The sequence below is a fragment of the Triticum aestivum genome, chromosome 4A (genome assembly GCF_018294505.1).
Source record: "Triticum aestivum cultivar Chinese Spring chromosome 4A, IWGSC CS RefSeq v2.1, whole genome shotgun sequence".
In the NCBI taxonomy this organism is placed as follows: Eukaryota; Viridiplantae; Streptophyta; class Magnoliopsida; order Poales; family Poaceae; genus Triticum; species Triticum aestivum.
The window spans coordinates 67,428,493-67,445,154 of NC_057803.1; positions in this window are offsets into that span (position 1 = coordinate 67,428,493).

Sequence of the window (16,662 nt, forward strand, 5' to 3'; positions counted from 1 at the left end):
ATGGTATAAGGAAATATAAATAACAACTTTATTATTGCCTCTAGGGCATATTTCCTTCAATGTTGTGATGTGATATGGTCAAGACATGATGTGATATACATTATTGTATGAGATGATCATGTTTTGTAAAAGTTATCGGCAACCGGCAGGAGCCTTATGGTTGTCTATTTATTGTATGAAATGCAAACGCCATGTAATTGCTTTACTTTATCACAATGCGTTAGTGATAGTTGTAGAAGCAATAGTTGGCAAGATGACCATGACGCAACGATGGAGATCAAGGTGTCAAGCCAGTAACGATGGAGATCATGACGATGCTTTGGAGATGGAGATCAAAAGCACAAGATGTTGATGGCCATATCATGTCACATATTTTTTGATTGCATGTGATGTTTATCTTTTATGCATCTTATTTTTCTTAGTATGGTGGTAGCATTATAAGATGATCCCTTAACTAAATTTCAAGGTAAAAGTGTTCTCACTAAGTATGCACTGTTGCTACAGTTCGTCGTGTTGAGACACCACATGATGATCGGGTGTGATAGACTCTACGTTCACATACAATGGGTGCAAGACAGTTTTGCACATGCGGAATACTTGGGTTAAACTTGACGAGCCTAGCATGTGCGGACATGGCCTCGAAACACTAGAGACCAAAAGGTCAAACGTGAATCATATAGTAGATATGATCAACATAGAGATGTTCACCATTGATGACTACTCCATCTCACGTGATGATCGGACATGGGTTAATTGTTATGGATCATGTATCACTTAGACAACTTGAGGGATGTTGATTTAAGTGGGAGTTCATTAGTAATTTGATTAATTGAACTTAGTTTATCATGAACTTATTCCTAATAGTATTTGTAAATCTATGTTGTAGATCAACAGCTCGCGATATAGCTCCCTTATTTTTTGATATTTTCCTAGAGAAAACTAAGTTGAAAGATGATAGTAGCAATGATGCGGACTGGGTCCATGCTCTAAGGATTATCCTCATTGCCGCACAGAAGAATTATGTCCTTGATGCACCGCTAGGTGACAGACCTATTGCAGGAGCAGATGCAGACATTATGAACGTTTGGCAAACTCGAAAAGATGACTACTTAATAGTTTAGTGTGCCATGCTTTACAACTTAGAATCATGACTTCAAAAATGTTTTGAACCCCACGAAACATATGATGTTCTAAGAGCTGAAATTGGTATTTCAGACTCATGCCCGTGCCGAGAGGCATGAGACCTCTGACAAGTCCTTTGCCTACAAGATGGAGGAGAATAGCTCAACCAGTGAGCATGTAGTCAGAATGTCTATGTACTACAATCGCTTGAATCAAGTGGGAGTTAATCTTCCAGATAAGATATTGGTTGACAAAGTTCTCTAGTCACTATCACCAAGCTAATAGAACTTCGTGATGAACTATAATATGCAAGGAATGACAAAAATGATTCCCGAGCTCTCCGTGATGCTGAAATTGGCGAAGGTAGAAATCAAGAAAGAGCATCAAGTGTTGATGGTTAACAAGACCACTAGTTTCAAGAAAAGGGGCAAGGGAAAGAAAGGGAACTTCAAGAAGAATGTAAATCAAGTTGCTACTCCGTGAAAAAGCCCAAAGCAGGACCCAAGACTGAAACTGAGTGCCTCTACTGCAAAGGAAATGGTCACTAAAAGCGGAACTGCCCCAAATACTTGGTGGATAAGAAAGGATGGCAAAGTGAAAAAAGGTATATTTGATATACATGTTATTGATGTGTACCTTACTAGTATTCATATTAGCCCCTGGGTATTTGATATTGGTTCAGTTGCTAAGATTAGTAACTTGAAACAGGAGTTGCAGAATAAACATAGACTAGTTAAGGGTGAGGTGATGGTGTGTGTTGGAAGTGATTCCAAGGTTCATACGATCACCATCACACACTCCTCTACCTTCAGGATTAGTGTTGAACCAAAATAAATGTTACTTGGTGTTTGTGTTGAGCATGAATATGATTTGATCATATTTGTTGCAATACGATTATTCATTTAAGTCAAAGAATAATTGTTGTTCTGTTTACATGAATAAAACCTTCTATGGTCATACACCCAATGTGAATGGTTTATTGAATCTCGATCATAGTGGTACGCATATTCATAATATTGATGCCAAAAGATGCAAAGTTGATAATGATAGTGCAACATACTTTTGGCACTGTCGATTAGATCATATTGGTGTAAAGCGCACGAAGAAACTCCATGCATATGGGCTTTGGAATCACTTGATTATGAATCATTTGATACTTGCGAACCATGCCTCATGGGCAAGATGACTAAAACTCCATTCTCCGGAACAATGGAGCGATCTAATGACTTATTGGAAATAATACATATCAATGTATGTAGTCTAATGTGTATTGAAGCGTATCGTTATTTTCTGACCTTCACATATGATTTGAGCATATATGGGTATATCTACTTAAAGAAACACAAGTCTGAAACATTTGAAAAGTTCAAAGAATTTCGGAGTAAAGTGGAGAATCATCATAACAAGAAAATAAAGTTTCTATAATCTGATTGCGGAGGAAAATATTTGAGTTACGAGTTTGGCATTCGTATAAAACAATGTGGAATAGTTTCATAACTCACGCCACCTGGAACACCACAACGTAATGGTGTGTCCGAACATCGTAACTGTACTTTATTAGATATGGTGCGTTCTATGATGTCTCTCACTAATTTGCCACTATCATTTTGGGGTTATGCATTAGAGACAACCGCATTCATGTTAAATAGGGCACCGTCTAAATTAGTTGAGATGACACTGGATGAACTATGGTTTGGCAAGAAACCTAAGCTGTCAGTTCTTAAAAGCTTGGAGATGTGACGCTTATGTCAAAAGGCTTCAGCCTGATAAGCTCGAAGCCAAAGCGGAGAAGTGCGTCTTCATAAGATACCATTGGGTACAACTTCTACCACAGATCCAAAGGCAAGATCTTTGTTTCTAAGAATGGATCCTTTCTAGAGAAGGAGTTTCTCTCGAAAGAAGTGAGTGGGAGGAAAGTAGAACTTGATGAGGTAGTTGTACCTTCTCTCGAGTTGGAGGGTAGCACATCAGAGAAATCCGTTCCCGTGATGCCTACACCAACTAGAAAGGAAGCTAATGATGATGATCATGAAACTTCGCATCAAGTTACTACTGGACTTCATAGATCGAACAGAGTACGTTCCGCACCAAATTGGTACGGTAATCTTGTCCTGGAAGTCATGTTGTTGGACAACAACGAACCTACGGACTATGAAGAAGCTATGATGAGCCCAGATTCCAATAAATAGCTTGAGGCCATGAAATCTGAGATAGGTTCCATCTATAAGGACAATGTGTGGACTTTGGTGGACTTGCTTGATGATCGGCAAGCCATTGAGAATAAATGGATCTTCAAGAGGAAGACGCACGCTCATGGTAATATCAATGTCTATAAAGCTCGACTTGCCGCAAAAGGTTTTCGATAAGTTCAAGGGGTTGACTACGATGAGACTTTCCCACCCATAGCGATGCTTAAGTCTGTCCGAATAATGTTAGCAATTGCTGCATTTTATGATTATGAAATCTGGCAAATGGACATCAAAACTGCATTCCTTAATAGATTTCTTAAAGAAGATTTGTATATGATGCAACCAGAAGGTTTTGTCAATCCTAAAGGTGCTGAGCAAGTGTACAAGCTCCAGCGATCCATCTATGGACTGGTGCAAGCATCTCGGAGTTGTAATATACGCTTTGATGAGGTGATCAAAGCATATGGTTTTATACAGACTTATGGTGAAGCCTGTATTTACAAGAAAGTGAGTGGGAGCTCTGTAGCATTTCTAATATTATATGTGGATGACATATTGTTGATTGGAAATGATATAGAATTTCATGATAGCATAAAAGGATACTTGAATAAGAATTTTTCAATGAAAGACCTCGGTGAAGCTGCTTACATATTAGGCATCAAGATCTCTAAAGATAGATCAAGATGCTTGATAAGATTTTTTGTCAATGAGTACATACGTTGACAAGTTTTTGAAGGAGTTCAAAATGGATCAGTCAAAGAAGGAGTTCTTGCCTGTATTGTAAGGTGTGAAGTTTAGTAATACTCAAAACCTGACCACGGTATAGGATAGAGGGAGAGAATGATAGTCATTCCCTATGACTCAGTCATAGGTTCTATAAATATGCCATGTTGTGTACCAGACTTTTTGTGTGCCTTGCCATGAGTTTGGTAAGGGGGTACAATAGTGATCTAGGAATAGATTACTAGACAACGGTCAAAATTATCCTTAGGTACCTAAAGAGGACTAAGGAAATGTTTCTTTGTTATGGAGGTGATACAGAGTTCATCGTAAAGAGTTACGTCGATGCAAGCTTTAAACACCGATTCAGATGACTGTGAGTCTCAATCTGGATACATATTGAAAGTGGGAGCAATTAGCTAGAGTAGCTCCATGCAGAGCATTGTAGACATAGAAACTTGCAAAATGCACACAGATCTGAATGTGGCAGAACCTTTGACTAAACCTCTCTCACAAGCAAAACATGATCATACCTTAGTACTCTTTGTGTATTAATCACATGGTGATGTGAACTACTCCCCCCGTCCCAAAATTCTTGTCTTAGATTTGTCTAAGTACGGATACATCAAGTCACGTTTTATTACTAGATACATCCGTATCTAGACAAATCTAATAAAAGAATTTTGGGACGGAGGAAGTAGATTATTGACTCTAGTAAACTCTTTGGGTGTTAGTCACATAGCGATGTGAACTATGGGTGTTAATCACATGGTGATGTGAACTAGATTATTGACTCTAGTGCAAGTGGGAGACTAAAGGAAATATGCCGTAGAGGCAATAGTAAAGTTGTTATTTATATTTCCTTATTTCATGATAAATGTTTATTATTCATGCTAGAATTGTATTGGTCAGAAACTTAAATACATGTGTGTATACACAAACAAATACCGTGTCCCTAGTAAGCCTCTACTAGTGTAACATCCCAAATTCTCAATTTGGAATGTTATACATAGGTCATCCATGCATATCATATTTTATTGTCGTTCATTTCGCGATCGTCGAAATTCTAAGCAACTCAAAGACCCACAGACAGAGTTGGGGATTTCACGTTTCTCATATTTGAAAATTTATCAAATATCGAAACAAGGATCACTTTGGTTTTAATTATTTTCTCTCCGAAAATGTTTCATATTAAAATATATGAGAGGAGATAATATGACTTCTCCAAAATAAAAGGAATGTTGGAGGAAAAATATTAAAAATCAAATAAACAAGTTTATTTGGATTTTATTGCTATTTTATTTGAATTCGAAAAATATGCATTTTTCCAAAAAATGCATTTTAGGCCAAGAAAATGTTCACTTTGCTCTAAATATTCTATTTAGACGGTAAAAATTTGTTTTGGTATTTTTAGATTTTTATTTTATTTTCTAGGATTTTATTTCAGCGAAATCAGTTATTTAAAAAAAAATTGCTTCGGACCGACTGGGCCCAAAGCCCAGCCGGCCCACGCGCTGCGTCACCCCGACCCCCAGCGGGAGTCCGCCGCCCGTACGCCCCCACGCCGTGGCCGACTCCGCCTCGCCCCGCCACCTTGCCCCCTCCCCCACACCACCACCTCCCCCTCCCCTCTTAAATACCACCGTTGCCGCCCCCCTTGCCCCACATCGCCGCGCTGCCCCGCAGCCGAAGCAGCCGCGCCGCCGCCTTCTGCCGCCGCCGCCGCGCTACTCCGGCGCCCCTCCGCCGCCGCCGTGCCGCTTCACCACCGCCCCGCCCCGCCGGAGCCGCCGTGTCAAGGACAAGGTAAAAGATTGCCGTGACGAAGACGCAATATCAGCGTTCTGCAACAATTGCGCGGACGAAGGAATCCTCAACGCCATCAATCGCCGCCGCATACTGAAATTCACCGACTTAGCAACCATAGTACAAAAATACAGTGCGATGGAGAGCACCTGGAACACTCAGGCAGCTCGCTGAGAATTGCCAGTCCCAACTCAACTCCCCCTACAGGCGAAAAGGGCGCACCCTCGCGGCATGCCCAGTCCAACAGTCAAGAAACACAAAACCGCTATGCGGCACGACACCGTTCTGACTGGGTGGCTCGATGGCCCATGCAAAATACATACAACACCAGAAACCGTGGCAACCCACAGCCTTAGAGCATGTTGGATACTACGACAGGTAGCCAAAAGCGACGAGGATATCCTTATCAAGGACGACTCAGAACGGCATCCCCTAGTGGATGATAACTCAAGGGTATTGACGGTCTTTGAGACATCCGCCTCAAATAACAAGCGCAAAAGGGCACTCCGCGAGCTCGCCGAAGTCTGCCAAATCGCTACGATAAACCCCTGGAACGACACAGCTATAACATTCAACGCCGGCGAGGAACCAAAGTACAGAACAATGCGAGCACCAGCTGCGTTAGTCCTCAGTCCCATCGTGGATGGGTTTCGACTTACCAAGGTCCTCATGGACGGCGGTAGCGGACTAAACCTCATTTATGAGGACACACTCCATAAAATGGAAATAGACAGGACCCGCATCATGCAAAGCAACACAACCTTCCGAGGAATTATTCCTAGTCGGGAGGCGCGGTGCGCAGGCAAAATCACACTTGACATAGTATTCGGCACGCTGGAGAACTACCGGTCCGAAGAAATAACTTTCCAAGTGGCCCCTTTCAGGAGTAGATATCACGCCCTGTTGGGGCGGGATGGTTTTACACGCTTTTAGGCCATACCCCATTATGGGTATATGAAGCTCAAGATGCCCGGACCAAACGGTATAATCACTCTCGTCAGTGATTCAGACATAGCACTCCGTGCCGAAAACAAAACCGCATCCCTGGCCCCAGAGGAGCTATCTGAAGCCCTCGCATCCGACGAATTAACTGCACTACGCTCCACGGTGGACAGGGATGACGTAATCCTCGACAAATGCCCTAAATCCACATCATTTAAACCAACAGAGGAAATAGTCGAATTCCAGGTCCACCCAATGGATCCCAAGAAGACAACATCTATCGGAGCTCAATTGAACCTAACAGTTGACATCGCACTACGAGAATTCTTGCGCGAAAACTGGGACATATTCGCCTGGCACCCTTCAGATATGCCAGGGATCCCACGCGAGCTGGCCGAACATAGACTCAATATATTAAAGGGGATCAAACTGGTCAAGCAATCACTGCGGCGCTTTTGCGAACCTAAGCGACATGCAATGGGGGAAGAGCTGGCCAAACTCATCGAGGCCGGATTCATTAGAGAAATCAAACACCCGAACTGGTTGGCAAACCTGGTGATGGTACCAAAGAAGGACAAATCCTGGCTCCTATGCGTCGATTTCAAAGACCTCAATAAGGCTTGCCCTAAGGATCCCTTCCCCCTTCCCCGCATTGATCAAATCATCGACGCCACTGCAGGACACGACTCATTGTGTTTCCTCGATGCATATTCCGGATACCATCAAATCAAAATGAAGGAGTCCGATCAAGCCGCAACAACATTTATTACCCCATACGGGCCATTCTGCTTCAACACCATGCCCTTTGGGCTCAAGAACGCAGGCGCCACGTACCAACGCATGATTCAAACATGCCTGGAGAAACAGATCGGCAAAACAGTAGAAGCTTGTGTCGATGACATCGTCGTCAAAACCAGGCACGTCGAGACACTAATAGACGACTTACGTCTTACATTCGACAACCTCTGGGCATATGACATTAAACTCAACCCAGAAAAGTGTGTCTTCGGCGTCCCCACTGGAAAACTACTGGGCTTCATCGTCTCCAATATAGGAATCGAAGCAAACCCAGCCAAAATCCGAGCTCTGTCACAACTGGCTAGGCCAACAGATCTTAAGCAAGTTCAAAAGCTTGCGGGCTGCGTAGCAGCTCTAAGCCGCTTTATCTCCAGATTGGGAGAAAAGGCACTGCCACTCTATCTCCTTCTATGGCGAACCGACCACTTCGAGTGGACGGACGTGGCAACAACCGGATTGGAGGAAATAAAAACCCTTCTTGCGAGCAATCCAATACTGGCCGCACCAAACGCTGGCGAATCGATGTTATTATACATATCGGCAACACACCGGGTAGTGAGCGCTGTACTCGTCATCGAACGAGAACAGGATGGACATAAATTCCCACTTCAGAAGCCAGTATACTACGTATTCACTGTCCTTACACCATGCAAATCCCAGTACCCTCATTATCAAAAAAATAGTATATGCGGTCTTCATGGCATCCTGAAAGCTCTGTCACTACTTCCAGGAGTGTTCGATCACGGTGGCCTCCGAAGTACCCCTCAATGACATCATAAACAACCGCGATGCTATAGGCCGGATTGCCAAATGGGCCATCGAACTCCTCCCATTCGATATTACATATAAACCACATCGAGCCATCAAGTCCCAAGTACTGGCCGACTTCGTCGCCGAATGGACAGAGGCCGAACTCCCTAAAGAGTACGACACATACTCCAATTGGGTCATGTACTTCGACAGATCCAAAATGCTGGCAGGATTAGGAGCGGGGGTCGTCTTAACGTCCCCTACGGGAGACATCGTCCAGTACGTTCTCCAAATACTATACACAGACTCCAATAATGCAGCCGAATACGAGGCCTTATTACATGGTCTCCGGATGGCTGTCTCCATGGGCATACAACGCCTAGAGGTAAGCGGGGACTCGAACCTCGTAATATCTCAAATAAATAGAGATTTTGACGCTAAAGATCCAAAGCTGGCAGCGTATCATAACACAGTCATCAAAATGTCGGACCTGTTTGAACGACTCAAATTCCATCATGTGGCCCGAGAAAGTAATCAAGCGGCGGATGTTCTTGCTCGTATCGGCGCTAAGCGCGAACCCGTGCTACCTAATATTTTCCTGGAAAGGCTCTTTAAGCCATCCGTGGTGTGGCAGGGGGAAACGACAATACAAGTCCGCAATCAAACATAATCCAAGATCCCGAAAACACCAACGTCGTCGGGGGCTCAGCCATCGAAATAGCACCATTGGCGCATCTCATCATGGCAGTCATTGCCCCATGGACTGAACCCTTCCTGGCCTACCTCAACAGGAAAGAGCTTCCCGTGGACCAGAATGAGGCCCGCTGCATTGTCTGGCATTCAAAAGCCTACAAGGTTCATGATGGAGAGCTCTACAAGAAAAGCGCCACCGGAGTCCTACAATGATGTATATACGAGGAAGAGGGGCGACAACACTTGGATGAAATCCATGCCGGACTCGGCGGTTGCTACCTCTTTTAGCACTGCGTTGGTTTTCCCCGAAGAGGAAGGGATGATGCAGCAAAGTAGCCTAAGTAATTCCCTCAGTTTTTGAGAACCAAGGTATCAATCCAGTAGGAGGCTACGCGCGAGTCCCTCGCACCTGCACAAAACAAATAAATCCTCGCAACCAACGCAAATAGGGGTTGTCAATCCCTACAGGGCCACTTACGAGAGTGAGATCTGGTAGATATGATAAGATAATATTTTTTGCTATTTTTATGATAAAGATGCAAAGTAAAATAAAAGCAAAGTAAATAACTAAGTAGTAGGAGATTGATATGATAAAGATAGACCCGGGGGCCATAGGTTTCAGTAGTGGCTTCTCTCGAGAGCATAAGTATTCTACGGTGGGTGAACAAATTACTGTTGAGCAATTGATAGAATTGAGCATAGTTATGATAATATCTAGGTATGATCATGTATATAGGCATCACGTCCGAGACAAGTAGACCGACTCCTGCCTGCATCTACTACTATTACTCCACTCATCGACCGCTATGCAGCATGCATCTAGAGTATTAAGTAAAAACATAGTAACGCCTTAAGCAAGATGACATGATGTAGAGGGATAGACTCATGCAATATGAAGAAAACCCCATCTTGTTATCCTCGATGGCAACAATACAATACGTGCCTTGCTGCCCTTACTGTCACCGGGAAAGGACACCGCAAGATTGAACCCAAAGCTAAGCACTTCTCCCATTGCAAGAAAGATCAATCTAGTAGGCCAAACCAAACTGATAATTCGAAGAGACTTGCAAAGATAACCAATCATACATTAAAGAATTCAGAGAAGATTCAAATATTATTCATAGATAGACTTGATCATAAACCCACAATTCATCGATCTCAACAAACACACCGCAAAAAGAAGATTGCATCGAATAGATCTCCACAAGAGAGGGGGAGAACATTGTATTGAGATCCAAAAAGAGAGAAGAAGCCATCTAGCTACTAACTATGGACCCATAGGTCTGAAGTAAACTACTCACAGTTCATCGGAGAGGCTATGGTGTTGATGTAGAAGCCCTCCGTGATCGATGCCCCCTCCAGCGGAGCTCCGGAACAGGCTCCAAGATGGGATCTCGTGGATATAGAAAGTTACGATGGTGGAATTAGGGTTTTGGCTCCTGTTCTTATCGTTTGGAGGTACGTGGATATATATAGGAGGAAGAAGTACGTCGGTGGAGCAACAGGGGCCCCACGAGGGTGGAGGGCGCGCCTGGGGGGGGGGGGGCAGGCGCGCCCCCTACCTCGTGGCCTCCTGTTAGTTGGCTTGACGTAGGGTCCAAGTCTCCTGAGTTGTATTCGGTGAGAAGATCACGTTCCCGAAGGTTTCATTCAGTTTGGACTCTGTTTGATATTCCTTTTCTTCAAAACCCTAAAACAGGCAAATAAACAACAATTTTGGGCTGGGCCTCAGATTAATAGGTTAGTCCCAAAAATAATATAAAAGTGGATAATAAAGCCCAACAATGTCCAAAACAGTAGATAATATAGCATGGAGCAATCAAAAATTATAGATACGTTGGAGACGTATCAGCGGTCACCATGCCGCAGCTCGGGCCCTTGTTAGCAAGGCCTTCAATATAGGATTTTATTGGCCGACGGCCCGAGCAGATGCACAAGACCTTGTCCAGCGTTGCATCGGATGCCAACTCTTTGCCAATCAAAGCCATATGCCCCCCACCGCCCTACAAACAATCCCCATTACTTGGCCTTTTGCGGTCTAGGGACTCGATATGGTCGGACCCCTTAAAGGGGAAGCCACAAGAAAAAATATCTACTGGTTATGGTGGACAAATTCACTAAGTGGATAGAGGCTAAGCCGGTCAAAACGGCCGAATCCGGCCTGGTGATAGACTTCATATCCGGCGTTGTGCACCGTTAGGGTGTCCCACACAGCATCATCACTGACAACAGCTCTAATTTCATAGCCGGTGAGGTAAAAACTTGGTGTACTAATCTGGGTATTAAACTCGATTACGCCTCCATCTACCACCCACAAACCAACGGTCAAGTCGAACAGGCCAACAGTCTCATTATGAGCGGGATCAAGCCCAGACTAGTGCGGTCCTTGAAAGAATCAGACAAGCACTGGGTTGAGGAGCTCGACTCCATACTCTGGGGGCTACAGACCACGCCCAACCGCACTACCGGATACACACCTTTCTTCATCGTGTATGGCGCAGAGACCGTATTGCCCTGCGATATTATTCACGACTCACCCCGAGTGCGTATGTACAAAGAGAGAGAAGCCGAGCTTGATCCGCAGGATGGCCTAGATGCCCTGGAGGAGGAACGCGAGGTCGCAAAAGCCCGTTCAGCATTTTACCAACAACAGGCTCGAAGATATCAAAGCAGAGAAGTATGGGCCAAGACTTACAACATTGGCGAACTCGTTCTACGCCTGCCGGAGAAGAAAAAGGACAAACTCTAGCCCAAATGGGAGGGTCCTTTCATAATTTACGAAATCCTCACCGAAGGGGGGTACTGTCTTCGCAATGCATCAGACAGTCGCCTCGAGCCGAACACCTGGAACGCGGCCAGACTCCAAAGATTCTATGCCTAGCACCAAACCCCATGTTCGTCTCCTCCTCCCCTGTAGCTTCCATTATTTTTTTCTCTCTTTGTCGATTATTTTCTTATTTCTTGATTTAAAGCTTCTGTACGGCCAGACCACACAACATCGACAGATACATCTTTAAACTTGTATGTTACTTGTATCTGGGGGCTTCTCGGACAGAAGTTCTTGTCATTTCTTGGGCATTAAGTTCCTGACATATGAGTTTTTCCATATGTTCCTTTTCTTCGCCACTATATGCATTGATATGACTTAAGTTTTGGCCAAGCTGGGTTGCCTGGCTCCTGTGTTTATGCCCTACATTCCTGTTAGTTCGGCTAGGGCATAAAGGGAGCACCTCTGCGATTGTTACTGCCGGGTCATCTGGGTGTGTACCTCAGACTGGGTGAAGCCGAAAGCTAGCATTCTTAAGAGAATATTCGGTTGGTGAATTAAAGATGTTTTCTAAACTCACTCCATTGTGCACCCCCAGAAGTTATGCAAACTATGGTGCTCGCATCACAATTCAGACATGTACATTAAATGCATGCACACCTAGGGAAAGGAACCCTTAACGGAGCTATTCTCTCTGGAAGATGTTTCTTATGCCCTTAATGAAATATAACATAGCTAGCCGGATACAACTTGTCTATTCAAGCAACTATGACCCCTACGCCTAGTTTTCCAAGCATACCCCGGCCTATTCGGCCGCGACGGTATTCGGAAACACTCCGCACCTTAGAGTCCGGAGGTTGAAGCGAAAAGGTCTGCCATGACAAATGATATACAATTCAGCTAGATGAGGAAAGTACACAGTCATTTGAACTTGAACACCTCTTCCTCTACACCTTCCAACAGGTAGTCTAACTTACAATCCTGTTGGGAATATTTGGTGGCCACCTCTACTTGGCCATATACTATACTAACGGGAATTTCTTCCTCATTCGGCCCTACCGGCCCGACACGAGCCATGTGATTAGGATCCATCTTGGTATAGCACGTCTTCACCATGGCCCAGGCCTCTCGCGCACCCTCTCGGCAGGCAGATATCTTCCACAGCCGGATACGCCGCCGCGCTCCCTTGAACAACTCTACCAGCTTTTCCATGCTTCCTGGAGGGGAGTCGGATGGCCATAAAGTCTTGGCTACACTCTGCATAGCCTGCCGAGCTTGCTCATGCAACTACGACAGCTCCTGCAGAAGATCATTTGACGATCCAGACACTTCCTCTTCGAGGCGGTTCGTCAACACACCTGCAATTACAGCTATATCAGCTACCGCCACCTCCAAACTGTTATAAGACAAAAGCGGCCACATACTGAATATGCCGCCTCGGAGCTTCTTGTTCTCCTTCACATAGTCGGCTAGTTGCGCTCGCACATCTTCCTGTTCTTCGCGTAGGTTGATGTTCGAATCTTGGAGTTTCCTTTTCTCTTCAACAACCTTTGTCAATACACGCTCGCCCGCTGCTAGTAGCTTTTTGGCTCTATGTTCTTCACCTCGAGCGGTGTCAAGCTGCTCTCGAACTTGGTCTAAACGACCCAACACAAAGATTAGAACCAAGATTCACACTATCGGTGTAGCCTTATGAATTTTCGATGGAGGAAAACATTACCTGGAGATGCCTTGTATTTCTCCAGTTTGGCGTTAGCAGCAAGCAGCTGGCGCTGACACTTTTCTAGTTCCTGAGCCATCTGGGTATTCTTCTCCGTACGTACCTGGTTGTACATTGATCCTTAAATAAGTTGTTTCAACTCCTTTAAGTCTTGGGGGCTACTGGCATATGGTTATCATACTCAAACAAAGCGAATTTACCTGCACATCTTTCAAATGTTGCTTTGCAGCCCTGGTAATCCCATCTCGAGCAGCCCGGATGTATGCGTCGGCTGCGTTGAAGGCGTTAAACGACCCTTCCGAAAATCCAGGATCTTGTAAAATGGCCCGGCAATGCCGATGATTCATAGCACTCTCCACTTCTGAGTTGGTGACGGATACATCATCCGAGTCCTCGGCTGGAGGACAGTCCAGCGTCTCCCCTGCATCAGCCCCCGTCTTCACGGTAGGATTTGAATCTTGGTTGTGGGAAGTACGGCCACTCGGACCCCCAGATATAGTCCGGCGCATCTTCCTCCTGGCAAATGGAAAATGGGAAGGTCACAGTTGGACGTGACTGCTCAGGGGCAGGTTGGCGAATTCATACCTCTTCGATGAAGGCATGGTCGTAGCTTCATTTGCTTTCCTCTTGGAAGGATTATCCGGCGCGGGGGCCGATCTCCTCGAAATCACCGAATGTCTCCCCTGTGAAGCACGATACAGTGCGATGGGTGAGACGGAATAAGAGCACTCTTTTAGAGAGGGTGTTTCTTAATTATTTACATGAGAAGTAGGAAGAAGGCCAGGGTAGTCTGCGGTGATGGCCACTTCTGTGCCGTCATAGCTTGTCTGGAAGAACACTCCCCCCGCGAGCACCACGAATATATCCAGATCCTCTTCAAACCCAGGATCTAGTTCCCGGTTGTGGGTCTCCGGCTGTGGGGCAGGACTATGAAGTCCTTCGATGACCTTCCGCCAGTGCTGCCATAACAAACAGACTTGAAATTTATCAAAAGTAATCCGAAAGGGGAATGAGTAGAATCGAAGGATCGAAGCTTACCCAACTGGGAGGATTATACATAGAATATCCATCTCTGTGCTTAATGCGAAGAAACTCCTCTTCTTCCCCTTTAAAAAGCTCGACCAATATTTTGGCCAGAGCAGCGAGGGTATCCGGACCCTTCCGGCCATAACGGGAAGCGTCATCCTCTCCATTTTAGTGCCACATGGGCAGCCCTCCGTATTGTAGGGTATGAATCCCACACATTATGGAGATCGCCATTACCTCTATTATTATAAGTCCGGACTGGGCGAGCATCTTTATCTTGCTCATAAGCTGGCGAACTTCTGCGCTGTCCTCCTCTTCCAGACTCTGAGGATGCCAACTGTGGTGTTTCTTCAGCGGAACGCTTGCAAATTTAGGAAGACCCTTTCAAACTGGGTCGGGAAGCACGACTTTCTCAATATAGAACCATTCGGAAGGCCATTCTTCAGATGCCTTCCTTGGTGTACCGGGCAGATATCCGGTATCAGCAATGCGCCATACTTCGGCTCCGCCCACTTCAAATATGGACCCCTCGTTATTACGCGGGATAAGGTAGAACAACTTCCTCCATAGCTCGAAGTGAGCCTCGATACCCAGGAATAATTCACATAAAGCGACGTAACCCGCAATGTGCAGAATGAAGGCAGGGTGAAGTTGTGCAACTGGAGGCCATAGTATTCTAGAAGCCCTCGGAGGAACGGATGAATGGGAAATCCAACGCCCCTCAGCAGGTAGGGGACGAAACATACTCGTTCTCCCCCGGATGGATTGGGGAAGTCCTCTGCCTGAATCTCTCCGTTGAAGGAATCTAGCCCCGCTCGAACGGGAACTAGATCTGCGGGGGGAAGAAATCCCTGCGTCTGCAGCTCCGTCAATTGACTGTGGGACACTAAACACCTCTCCCACTGGCATTTTTCTGGGCCAGAACGGGGGGAGGAGCTGGGGACACTAGCCATGCTGGAATGTTTCTCCCAAGCAGTTTCCAAGGATTTCCTCCATATGGTGCCGAATAGATCTAGGATCAGATCTCTTTAATAGGCGCTCCCCCTTGCATAGGCGGGGTATTATTTGCAAAATTACCCTGACCTCCGCCTTCGCGTAACACGTGGGAGGCGAAGTTATTTAACGCGCAGAAGCCGAGCGGAGTGACATGGAACAGATGGCCGAATACATCACTTGGAGATAATTAAAGGAGGAACCCTCCTTGCAATGCCGAAGACAATTTGTGTGCCGAACACCTCGCTATTGAAGACTGGTTCGGGGGCTACTGAGGGAGTCGTGGACTAAGGGGTCCTCGGGCGTCCGGCCTGTTATCTAGTGGGCCGGATTGATGGCCTGTGAAGACATGAAGGCCTGATACTATACCCGAGTCCGGATTGGACTCTCCTTGGTGTGGAAGGCAAGCTTTGTGACCGACTATGAAGATTCCTTCTTATGTAACCGACTCTATGTAAACCCTAGATCCCCTTGATGTCTATATAAACCGGAGGGGATAGTCCGAAAAGGACACATTCATTACCATAGTCATATAGGCTAGGCTTTTAGGGTTTAGCCATCACGATCTCGTGGTAGATCAACTCTTGTAACACCCATATTCATCAATATCAATCAAGCAGGACATAGGGTATTACCTCCATAGAGAGGGCCTGAACCTGTTAAACATTGTGTCCCCTGTCTCCTGTTACAATCGATTCTAGATGCACAGTTCGGGACCCCCTACCCGAGATCCGCCGGTTTTGACACCGACAAAGACCCATCCGTTAGCTTCGCATATTGATCATTCAGTTTATTGCTATTGCTTTCTTAATGTCAGATTCATATTCCTTCGACTATGAGATTATGCAATTCCCGGATACCTAAGGAATACGTTGTGTGCTATCAAATGTCACAACATAACTGGGTGATTATAAAGATGCTCTATAGGTATATCTGAAGGTGTTTGTTGGGTTGGCATAGATCGAGAATAGGATTTGTTACTCCGAGTGCCGGAGAGGTATCTCTGGGCCCTTTCGGTAATACACATCATAAGCTTGCAAGAAAATGACTAAGGAGTTGTTCACGAGGTGATGTATTATGAAACGAGTAAAGAGACTTGCCGATAACAAGATTGAACTAGGTATGAACATACCGAT